Consider the following 11,020-nt stretch of genomic DNA (forward strand, 5'->3'; position numbering starts at 1 on the left):
TAATACACCTCTCCACCAAACTACCACTTGGTTGAGAACAGTCTTCATCTTATATGATTTTGTCTGTCTATCCTGCACAAAGAGCTTGGCACCCAGTAGGCACTAGAGTAAGAATTGTTGGACTAAGTATAACTACTTAAGGTAATTTAATAAATATCTACAAGTCTACATCAAAGAGCCCACCTGCAGTAATATTTCTGTTTACTGTAGAATCTGTGACCAATGGAAAAGAGATTATACTATCCATGAGAAAGCATGAAGCTTTGAGAGAAAACTACCATGTGCTTTGACTGTTTATCTTTTATACAGACAAAAGCTTCTAAAAGTGTATCTTGGTCGGGTGCAGTGGCTCATGTCTGTCATTCCAGCCTTTTGGGAGGCCAAGGCAGGTGAATCACATGAGGTCGGGAGTTTGAGACCAGCATGACCAACACGGAGAAACCCTGTCTCTACTAAAAATACAAAATTAGCCTGGCTTGGTGGCACACCCCTGTAATCCCAGCTACTCAGGAGTCTGAGGCAGGAGAATCACTTGAACAGAAGCAGAAGCGGAAGTTGCAGTGAGCTGACATCACACCATTGCATTCCAGCCTGGGCAACAAAAATGAAACTCCATCTCAAAAATAAAATAAAAGTGTACCTTAATGGTAACACTGAACAAAAGAATAAAAGAAAATTAAGACCAATGAATCATTTAAATGTTTTACTAGTATTGATGAAGCCAGTAGCCAGCTTCAGATCAGCATATGTTGTTGAGGGCTTTGGATACTTTAGATCATTTTTCAGTGCTGGCTGGTGACAATAGACTTCTGCCCCTTTTCCTTCCTCATCCAATTCAGTAATTCCATTCTAGCCCTAGATATCTGGTGAAAGGAATGAAGAACGGAGACAAAGATCAAGAACTAGGACAATTATTCCAATTTCTCTTCTTCTAAGCCCGTCTGAGGGACAGTCCCATGGTCAGAAAGAGGATGAATGAAAAACTTTTTGTTTTTTCCATTTCATTCATATAGAGAGTTCTAAGATGCCTTAATCTCATAACAGCACATTCTGTCACATAACTAGAATTAAGTTAATCCCAACCCATTTTCTATGGGTAAGATAGATGACAGTTTTCTTACATTCCAATACTTAATTTTTCATTCAATGAAGTCTTGATAGTGCCCATGAGGGAGAACGCATACCTTTTCTGCAAATCTTTCCTAGAAAACCCCTAGAAACTCCTTTACCCTTTGCAGAGAAACCCAGAACCCCTTGAATTTCAGCAACTGTTTTCTATGCAGTAAGGCAAGAAGATCCCAGGGAAGAATTCAGCCTGGTCTTCCTGAAAACTATCAAAACAATAAACAAAATATTTGAGGTCACAAACTCTTTGTGGTTCAATATCACCTCTAATTAACAACTGAGTGCCCCTCCCCATATATACTAGGAGTATTTCCTATGATTCCTTTCTAGTTGAGAAAGATCCAGATTTAGATTCAGTGAAGGCCATGATCCTTGAGCCCCCTTCAATTGTGCTGGTCAGAGAACTCATGAATATTCACACAAATAATAAAAGAGCTTCTCCATTCAGAGATCTCCCGGAGGAGAGAACTCTACCACAGTGCCTGCCACATGCTGATGTTTTCTTTTGTTCCTCAGTTGTTCATCATAGTAACTTGTCATGGAACCTGCTAAATTAACTGTTTCCATTTGAAATTTGGTTTATTTTTATGATTTTTGAAATATAGTAGAGATTTTCTATCAAACGTGAAAATCATACTTCATATTTTGTAACTTTTTAAATTCACTTAAAGTTATGGCAGATAGTAAATATCTCTCTCTCTTTCTCTCTCACTCTCCCCCTCTTCCATGTATCTTAAATTTCCAACCCTGTATTTGTGTGGGGAATTTAAGCCAGCAAGTTATTGAGTTTTGATCAACTCCTTGTTGCAAAGCTTGGTCATATTCTTAAACAGGCTTTTTTTTTCCTTTTTTTTCTCAGCATAGAGTCAGCACACATATTCACCCCTTGGTTATAATGTGTTAACTACTCAGGTTCTCTCCATTAATGTGCATATGCCCACTTACATCCTAAGAAACAGCCATGTCCTTTTCTTTTTCGAATTTTTTTTTAATTGCATTTTAGGTTTTGGGGTACACGTGAAGAATGTGCCTACCTGCTATAATAAAGTCTTACATACTGATTTTTCCAAAAAACTGCTTGAGCAGAAAATGCCCTCCTTTCCGCTACCAGTCAGGGGAGTACATCTCAGGCCTTAATTCCTCCCACACAGTTAATCACAAAAGGCATTAGTGGAGGGAAATGCTAGCAGATGGACAACTTTCTGTTGATGGTGTATTTATTTTTTTTTTAAGTAGGAGTCCATTGTAATCTGTTGTAGAAAACAGAGGGAAAACAGCAACTAAGCACCCTTTTCTCCCCCAGATGGGCTGCTAACATCTTGCATGTGCTTTTGGTTGCTAGTTCAGCTTTTCTTAAGGAGGTCAGCAGCAGGTCATTCACAGAGTGTTGGCAATTTGTGCTAGGTGCTTTACAGAGTCCTCCCTGTCTACTGGACTTCAAACACAAATAAATGGAAAATAGTGAAGCCAAAAGTAATGTGTGAAATTAAACAGTCAACCCTTTATTAAAGCATCTAGTATTTAAAAAAAGTTATTGTACAGATCAATTTTTACAATTCCCTCCCTGCTTTTATTTCCCTTTCTTTCTGTACATAAATTCACCATTAGTTTATAAAAGATAATTTGAAGTGAGCCAGCTTGTTTCGATCACAGTGCATGAAATAGGTGGACCAAGGTTTATCACCTCACCAAAGATATTGGTGTACTGGTACAAGGCTAGACTTTGTTTTATGAATTATCCACAGAAATCATAACTAAATTGGTGGGGAGACCTAAAAATATACAGTAACGACATATCTTTAGTGCCACTTGTTGCTGATTTAAAATAGTTTCCATTGTGTGAAATGATCCAGGTGAAAGGTTTCCCAGACATAAAGAAAGATTCTATGCACAGATGAAGCAAATAAATACATGGATTCTGCTGCGGAATTGTTTCCACGAATAGCGAAAATTTTCACACAACTAGGGCCTTGTAGCAAATATGACAGGACTCACATAATTTGGCATTAGTTTTAATACTGGTAAAGAGTAAAAAGACAAACCGTATACTCTAGATTTCAGTTTGCTACCTATTGATTTTAGCTACAATTTTAGATCATTCTTTGAAAAACTATAACATGAAATAATGGAAATGTAGTGAAAGTCCCAGTTGAGTTACTGTACCTACATGTTCATATTCAATCTTATTAGAAACTGCTGAAGTTTTAGAGACTTTTATTTTAATCTACCAGCTTTTTTTCCCGATTCTTCAAGGGAAGCCAAATAGATTATCTATCTTATTTAAATATGGAAGCTATTTGATTATTTCAGGTAAGATATCAATAATCATCAATTAGCTAATATTTATTACTCACCATATGACAGGCACTGTACTAAGTACCTCATTTATATTTTCTTTTTCAAAAAATTGTAGGTACTTTATACTCCCATTATATTATCCCCACTTTACAAATATGAAGATTGGGAAACCTATTTAAGGTACAAAGCTGAACTCTAGAGGAGCTCGTTTTCCCTTCAGCTTTACTGCAAAATAAAAAACATGAGAAATTTTTTTACTCTTCTTTCACTACAGAAATAGAAAATATTGTAATGTATTCCCAGAATGTCTAAGGCCTTAAAGAGGACAATTAAAAATTGGTAAGAAACTACGCTGAGCTACATAGGGAGCTAGCTGCCATGTCACTCACAATACCCCTTCTCCGAAGCAAAAACTTCCAAACTTTTTATCACAATCCATCATATAAAATACAATTTATATTCTAACACAGTACACTTGTATGCACACATAAGTTTCTATATAACTAAAACCTATTTTATAAGGAAATACTTGGCCTTATTCAGATTATGCTTTTTGATAATATTTTCTTCAGTTGTATTCCATTTAAAAATGTTTGCCAAGCCTAACTTAAATCAAGTTTATGATTCTATGTCCATAACATTGAAAAAATGCTGATGTACTTCAGAGAGTATGATATTCATGTCTACTTTGAAAAGAACATTAGCTATTTCTCTTTCCTGGTAATCATCCTTTTTTCTTCCTGTTAAAAGGAGTGATGTGTATGGAGCCTTGTAAGATATAACTTTAATCTTATCTGGAGGTAAAATAAGTGTCTGGACTCACTATACCTTATACCAAAGATATTTTGCTAGAGGTCATCCAAACAAAGCAAATACACCCCAGTGTAACACACATCTGATTGTATCTCTCCTCAGTTTAAAATTTGAAAAATTTGATTTTCGTGGTCTTTAGAACAAGCTAAATTCTGTTTGATGGACTACAAGGCGCTTCTCTAATTTCTAAAAACATACCTACTTTTCTCCTCCCCTAAAATTTTGCTCACCACTCACACTGAAAGACACCCACTCCTACAAGAGATCCTGCCAACCACTTCATGCAGGGGGCTTTGCACATGCATGTCCCTCTCCATAGAATGTCACCCTTCCAGCCTCAGCTCAAATGCCATCGACTCTGTGAATATTTCTTTGAATCCTCCTAATCTCACTCTCTAAATATGTATCATATAATATAAACATGTCTGAATATATCACTGTTTTCACTGTACATTTCAAGGGAGGAAAAGAACAGTAGATGATCTTTGAACTACAATATTTTGCTCCTGATCTTTAGATTAAATACAATTCCAAAATTTAAGTATCAACTAAACCTATATCTTTATAACAATAAATAATTCATGATTGTATACCTACATTCTTTAGGTTTGTATGCTTTGTTATGACATTAATCAATAGGACAAAGAATATTCTGATTTCGATTATATTTTTTTAAGTGATCAGGTACCAGCAACACATAAATAAATGGGTGTAAAATAAATTCACAATTTTCCAGCCAGACTTCTACATTTGGATTTATTCATTTTGAATCTCATTTTGACATACTGATTAATCATTTGAAACTCAAGAGATCATACTATGAAAACCCAAGATCTTTAGCAAATTGTTCCTAAATAATTACAAAGATGTGATTTTAGAAAATGGGAGAGTGTAAAAATAATCCTTTTATAATAATTCTATTTTGTCCATGCTACTGTAGACTCACCTGGTGGTCTGCCTGCATCACCTTGTCAGCCGGGGCACAGCCTCCATCCCTGTGAGTGTCCACTGTTCACTACGCATAGCTGCCCCTTTTTGGTGAAATTTCTCTTGGCTAAACAGTAACCAACTCACCAGGGACGCTGATGCAACCTGCAGTCAGCTAATGACCAGTGGACATGGATTATACAGGTTAGTTCCCACCTTCTTTGAGGTGCAATCAACTCTGGGATGGAATTCATCCTCCAGAGCTTTGTAAGGGGTTGAGCTGTCATAGACTCCAACTGGGACCACACCTTTACTTAGCTTCTTCCCTTGACCTGTCCTGCATCCCTTGCTCCCCTTTTTTTTTCTAAAACCATTTCCTCAATAAGTGGCATGCACCCAAATCCCTGTGTTAGGCTCTACTTCAAAGAAACCCAACAGAAGAAACATGCTCCCCATGTTTCAATTCCCAACAGTAACTAAATATATAAGTTGCTATGTTTTTCACCATTCTTAAAAAGGCAATTGGCTTTCATTTACCATGTTATGCTTATTGAAAGGTTTGTTGTGGTGGTTTTCTTGAATAAGATTTTCCTTTACATGTGCAATTTAACTCTTTTCCAATGAAATTGTCTTTTTCTACTATAAAGCTTTCCTGTGGCATAGGGTAGTGGTCAGGGTGAAGGGAGACCAACTGTCTTTCTTACAGATCATGTAATATCTTATAATCACCAAACAAATATGGTAGAGAAACAAATATACATCGACCAAATAAATCTTTGTCTTCACCGTCATAGTGGCAAAGCTTATAATCTATAATTATGTACATACCTAGGCATAGCCCATAAAGGGATATATGGTGTTCCTATATTTTTTTTATATCTACCTTGGTTCTCAAAGAGTTTCTATAATTTTAGCTAAAATTTCGTTTTTAAAATGTTTTTTGTAAAGGATATTAATATGAATAAGTGTCAACAGTTTTCTAAATCTTTTTTTTTTTTGATAGTGCCCTCTGTCCTTTGACTAAAATGCAAAAACAGAGCACACTTTTTCTATTTATACCCCTGCTACAACCCCTCACAAGGCAAAACAGATGCAAAGAACTCCCAGGAATTGTGTCAACACAACTAGCTCAAGCTGCTTATGTTCTAGTGTCAAATTCAACTCTTCAGTTTAAATGACAGTCAGAGGTAGACATAATCATCACACAACCAAATTTCTATGTGTTAATGATTTCTGTTTATTCTCCAAGTGCCTTTTACACTGAAAATGGCACACTGTAGCTCAGAAGACAAGGATATAAAAATAATCCTATTTTAAATTAACACAAAATAATCAGACAATACATGGAAATATTTACTCAAACACCAATTGTAAGTTCTGCCTTTATTTTATGAACTTGGATTAGGGAATCCCCACAGACACTGTACAATTCAAAAAGTGGTAAGTTTTTTTTTTTTTTTTTTTTTTTTTTTTATAATTGCGCTTTTGCACATAAACACTCTTCCAGATCCTGGTAATGACTAGAGGTGCACAGATCTTTTCATTTGTCAAAACTCAGAAAATCGCATACTTTAGATCTGTGAATTATCTTGCATTATATGCATCCTTCCTTTTTAAAATGAGACATAAGCAAACACTGAAAAATAGTTAATGCTAGATAAGTTGATGTATTTAACTCTATATTAGTTTTGTGTACTTTGACATAAGAAAGATGAATTGATTAGTGGATAGAAGGGTGGATAGAGTGATAGATATGTAATAAAGCAGTTATAACAAAATGTCAATTGCAGAATCTAGTTGGTTGGAATATGGATGTTCATATAAAACATTTTTATAATAACCTATTGGGGAACCATTATGCCTCAAGGAAATGAAGATATGTTCTAACACAATGAGTTAGAATCTTCTTGTAAAACAAAAGGTTTAACCTCTGACAATTAAGTTAATCATATCAGAACACTGTTTAAGAATATTTGGAAAATAAGTATATTATTTTCTAATTATAGATAACATAAATATATTAATATATTTATGTCTAATTAATATATTTATGTCAGCTTTTACTAAGTGACTTTAAAATGCAATAATATGACTGTATGTCCATAATGGAACACAGCCTAAGAACAAATGATGTCCAAAAATAGTCCTAGATTTCTTTATATTTTACATGACAAGGCTCTCTTTTTATTCTGGAGCTGCTGTTTGTCTTTTATTGTAGGATAAAGAAAATGAGAACTGTGTGTGACATTGAAAACTGGTACTTTCCTAATGAGAGAGAAGAAGATTTAGATGTAAGATGTCTGACGTTAACTAAAATCCTATAATACAGAATGTAAACTGTAAGGACTATTACAAAGTTACAAATATTTATCTAAAATTCCACCTATACTTTAGGTTTGTCCACTGAAAAGTTATAGAAGCATTAAGCAAAAGAGATGCAGGAAGCTCCTTGGGAGCATAACTTTGGTTTCTATGTACCATCACTCACGGAAAGGAACCAGAGGTTCTTGGAGAAATGGCTGCTTGCTGGTTGCAGGCAGGCAACATGTGGTATCAATCTAGAGGATCTTGTCATACTGGAAAGCAAAGATGCTTTTATACCCCACAAGGGTCATGTTCATAAGATCCAGGAGGCAGCTTGAAGAAGCACCCACTATGCAAACGTGAAATAATGTAAGCATCAATGATAATGATGACTACAATGAACAGAAGCACACCTCTGTTTAAATCCTTATGTTTATAATGACACTAAAACTTACAGTCAATAGAATATATACAATATGATCTATATCTTAGAATTTCTATAAAAAGAATGCAGTAGGCTCCCTTATCTATGGGCATACTTTTCAAGACCTCCAGTTGATGCCAGAAACCACAGATAATACCACACCCTATATCAGTACTTTTCACACTGTGGCTGTAACTTTTGCAGTTTGAGGTGTAGCAGCAAAATTAGCAAGAATTTCTTTTTCCTTCTTCACAGTTTCATGGTAAAAAATTCATTCTTACCATAGATCTTAGCAACCTCAGCATACAAATTTTTTTCTTTCCTTATTAAGTGAAGAGCTTTCACATTTTCACTTAAAGGAAACACTTTAAGGTTTCTACATTGCATGTCTGAATTTTCAGCATCACTACTCTTATGCATTGGAGCCAGTATTGAGCAAACACTGTTATACTGGGACAGTTGATCTGATAGCTACTTCATATCTATTAGGCACTAGAAGGAGAGGGGAATGAGATGTGACTACTAATGGGTATTGGCTTTCTTTTTTGAGATCATGAAAATATTTTGAAAATAGGTAATGACGATCATAGCATGACTCTGTAGTCAACTCAAGTAGTTCTGTTAACTACTAAGTGACTAAACATTCAGGTGACAGAGACAGTGTGGATCTGCTGGACAAGGGGATGATTCACATTCTGGGGAAGACAGGACGGGGCAGCAGGAGACTGCATCACACTCCTCAAAACAACACACAGCTTAAAACTGCAATTAGTCTATTTCTAGAGTTTTCCATTTAATATTTTTAGACTGAGGTTAAACACAGGTAACTGAAACTGGGGAAATTGAGGCCACAAAAAAGGGGCACTAGTGAGTTATAAACATGTTTAAGGACTTTAAAAAAATTGTCATAACAGATGTGAAATCTCAGCAGAAATAAAAACTAAAAAAATTAAAATTTAAAGTTCCAGGACACAAAAATACAATATTTGAAATAAAAAAATGAACCAGACTGAGAAGAGACAGGAAATGATTACCTAAAATTCAACAAAAAATAATCAGTCAATTTCTGGTTTCTCCAAGTGCTTTCCAGGATCCTGGGAAACCAGCTTACAATTTAGAAAACTGGTAAATAAAAGAGTAAGTGATAAATAAGAAGTGGTAAGTAAAGGGAAATAATCAAGTATCCTGCTTTTTCTCCACAAATAATACCTCAGGGTTACCAAAGAGATAATGAGGAAAAAATTCTCTTAATGGAAGTTTTCTATTTAATATGTGAAAAGGAATAATAGAAGTAGAATTGCTTCACTTGTTAACCTCTAATTAAGTAATTAATCTCAGAATATATCATCAGCAGTTTCTCTTAGTTGGATTCTGTCAAGAAAACAGCCAATTAAGTACTCCAGAAATAAGCAATTTAATATAGGAATTAATGCTTATATTCATGTGAATGTAATATGAATGCAACCTGCAGCAGATTGCATAGAAAGTTAGAACAACCACCACAGGCCAGACACGGTGGCTCAGCTCAGGTCTGTATTCCTAGTGCTTTGGGAGGCTGAGGCGGGAGAATTGCTTGAAGCTAGGAGTTTGAGACCAGCTTGGGTAACATAGCAAGACCTTGTTATTAAAACAAATTTTTTAAAATTAGCCATGCGTAGTGATGGGTGCCTGTAGTCTCAACTACTTGGGAGACTTAGGCAGGAGGATCCCTTGAACCCAGGACTTCAAGGCTGCAGTGAGATATAATCATGCCATTATCAATCTCCAGCCTTGGAGACAGAGTGGGATTTTGTCTTTAAATAAAGAAAAAGAAAGAAAAGGAAAAACAACCATAAATGGCATCAACTTAAAACATTGTTAGGGAAAGTGGCAGCTCATCAAAGAATCCAAGAAACTTCTGCATCCATTTTGGTCGTGTAGTACCAGCTTATCAAAGATGTATCATGGTGCTATGTCTGGATGTTAGTGTTGCTAAGAAGATCCTTGTAAAGAGCCCTGCAAAGCCTCCATGCTTGGCTCTCAAAATGGCTAAGAATGATATCTGTTTTACTTTTGTCTTCCAAATTGTGTGTGAATTTTCCTCATTTGCAAATCCTATAAAGATTCATTCAGGGAACAGGATTCAAGAATATGGAGTTCCTAGTTTTAGAAAAGTGTAGTGATGCTACCAAGTTGACAAGACAATTCAGCACAGCTGATAATATCACAAAAAGAAATACTACTAAAAATCATGTTTGGGTAGAAAAAACACAATGTTGTATATGAAATGTTTCTGGAAAAAATCTGAACAATCTCTTAAATTTATGTTTTTTGTAAAGACACTTAGGGATAACTATAACAGAAAATATTCTAAAACTCTTCACTTAAATTATAAAACATTTTTGAGAGAACTCAAATTGAGTCACAAGTTAATAATGCCATATACAATGTTCATAGATTGGGATGGTCAATACTGTTTGAATTTAATTTTTTTAAATTGCTCTACATATTCAATGCAATTCCAATAAAAATTCCAAAAAGTTTTATATAAATGAACAGCTGATACTAAAATTTACAAATAAATGAAAAGAAACTAGTATAGACAAAGAATTCTTGATAAAGGAAAACAAAGTTGAAGGGTTTATACTATCTTATTTCAAGATTTACCATAAAGCTACAGTAATTCAGACAATGTGGTATTGATACATGAATAGACATAATATCAATGGGACAAAAGAGAGAGCCCAGATATAGATCCAATCTAAGCAATCCATTCAATAATGACAAAGGCAATACAACGGAGAAAGGAAAATCTTTGCAGAAAATTGTGCTGGAACAACTGGATAAATATATTTTAAAAGTGAACATGGACCTCTACCTTATACCATAATCAAAAGCTAATTTGAGGTCATCATGGATCTAAACATAAAAACTAAAATTATGGCATTTCTAAAAGAAAATGTAGGAGAACATCTTTATGAATTTGTGGTAGTCAAAGATTTTTCAGGCAACCCTCAGAAAGCAATAACTATAAGAGCAAAGAGTACGTGGGCGGCGTTTTGTCCATCGAAATAACCATGTACAGCCAGATGCCTGTGCCTGTTCACGTGGAGCAGATTGTGGTCAATGTCCACTTCAGCATCGAGAAAA

This window comes from Cebus imitator, unplaced genomic scaffold (assembly GCF_001604975.1).
Source record: "Cebus imitator isolate Cc_AM_T3 unplaced genomic scaffold, Cebus_imitator-1.0 Scaffold233, whole genome shotgun sequence".
NCBI lineage: Eukaryota > Metazoa > Chordata > Mammalia > Primates > Cebidae > Cebus > Cebus imitator.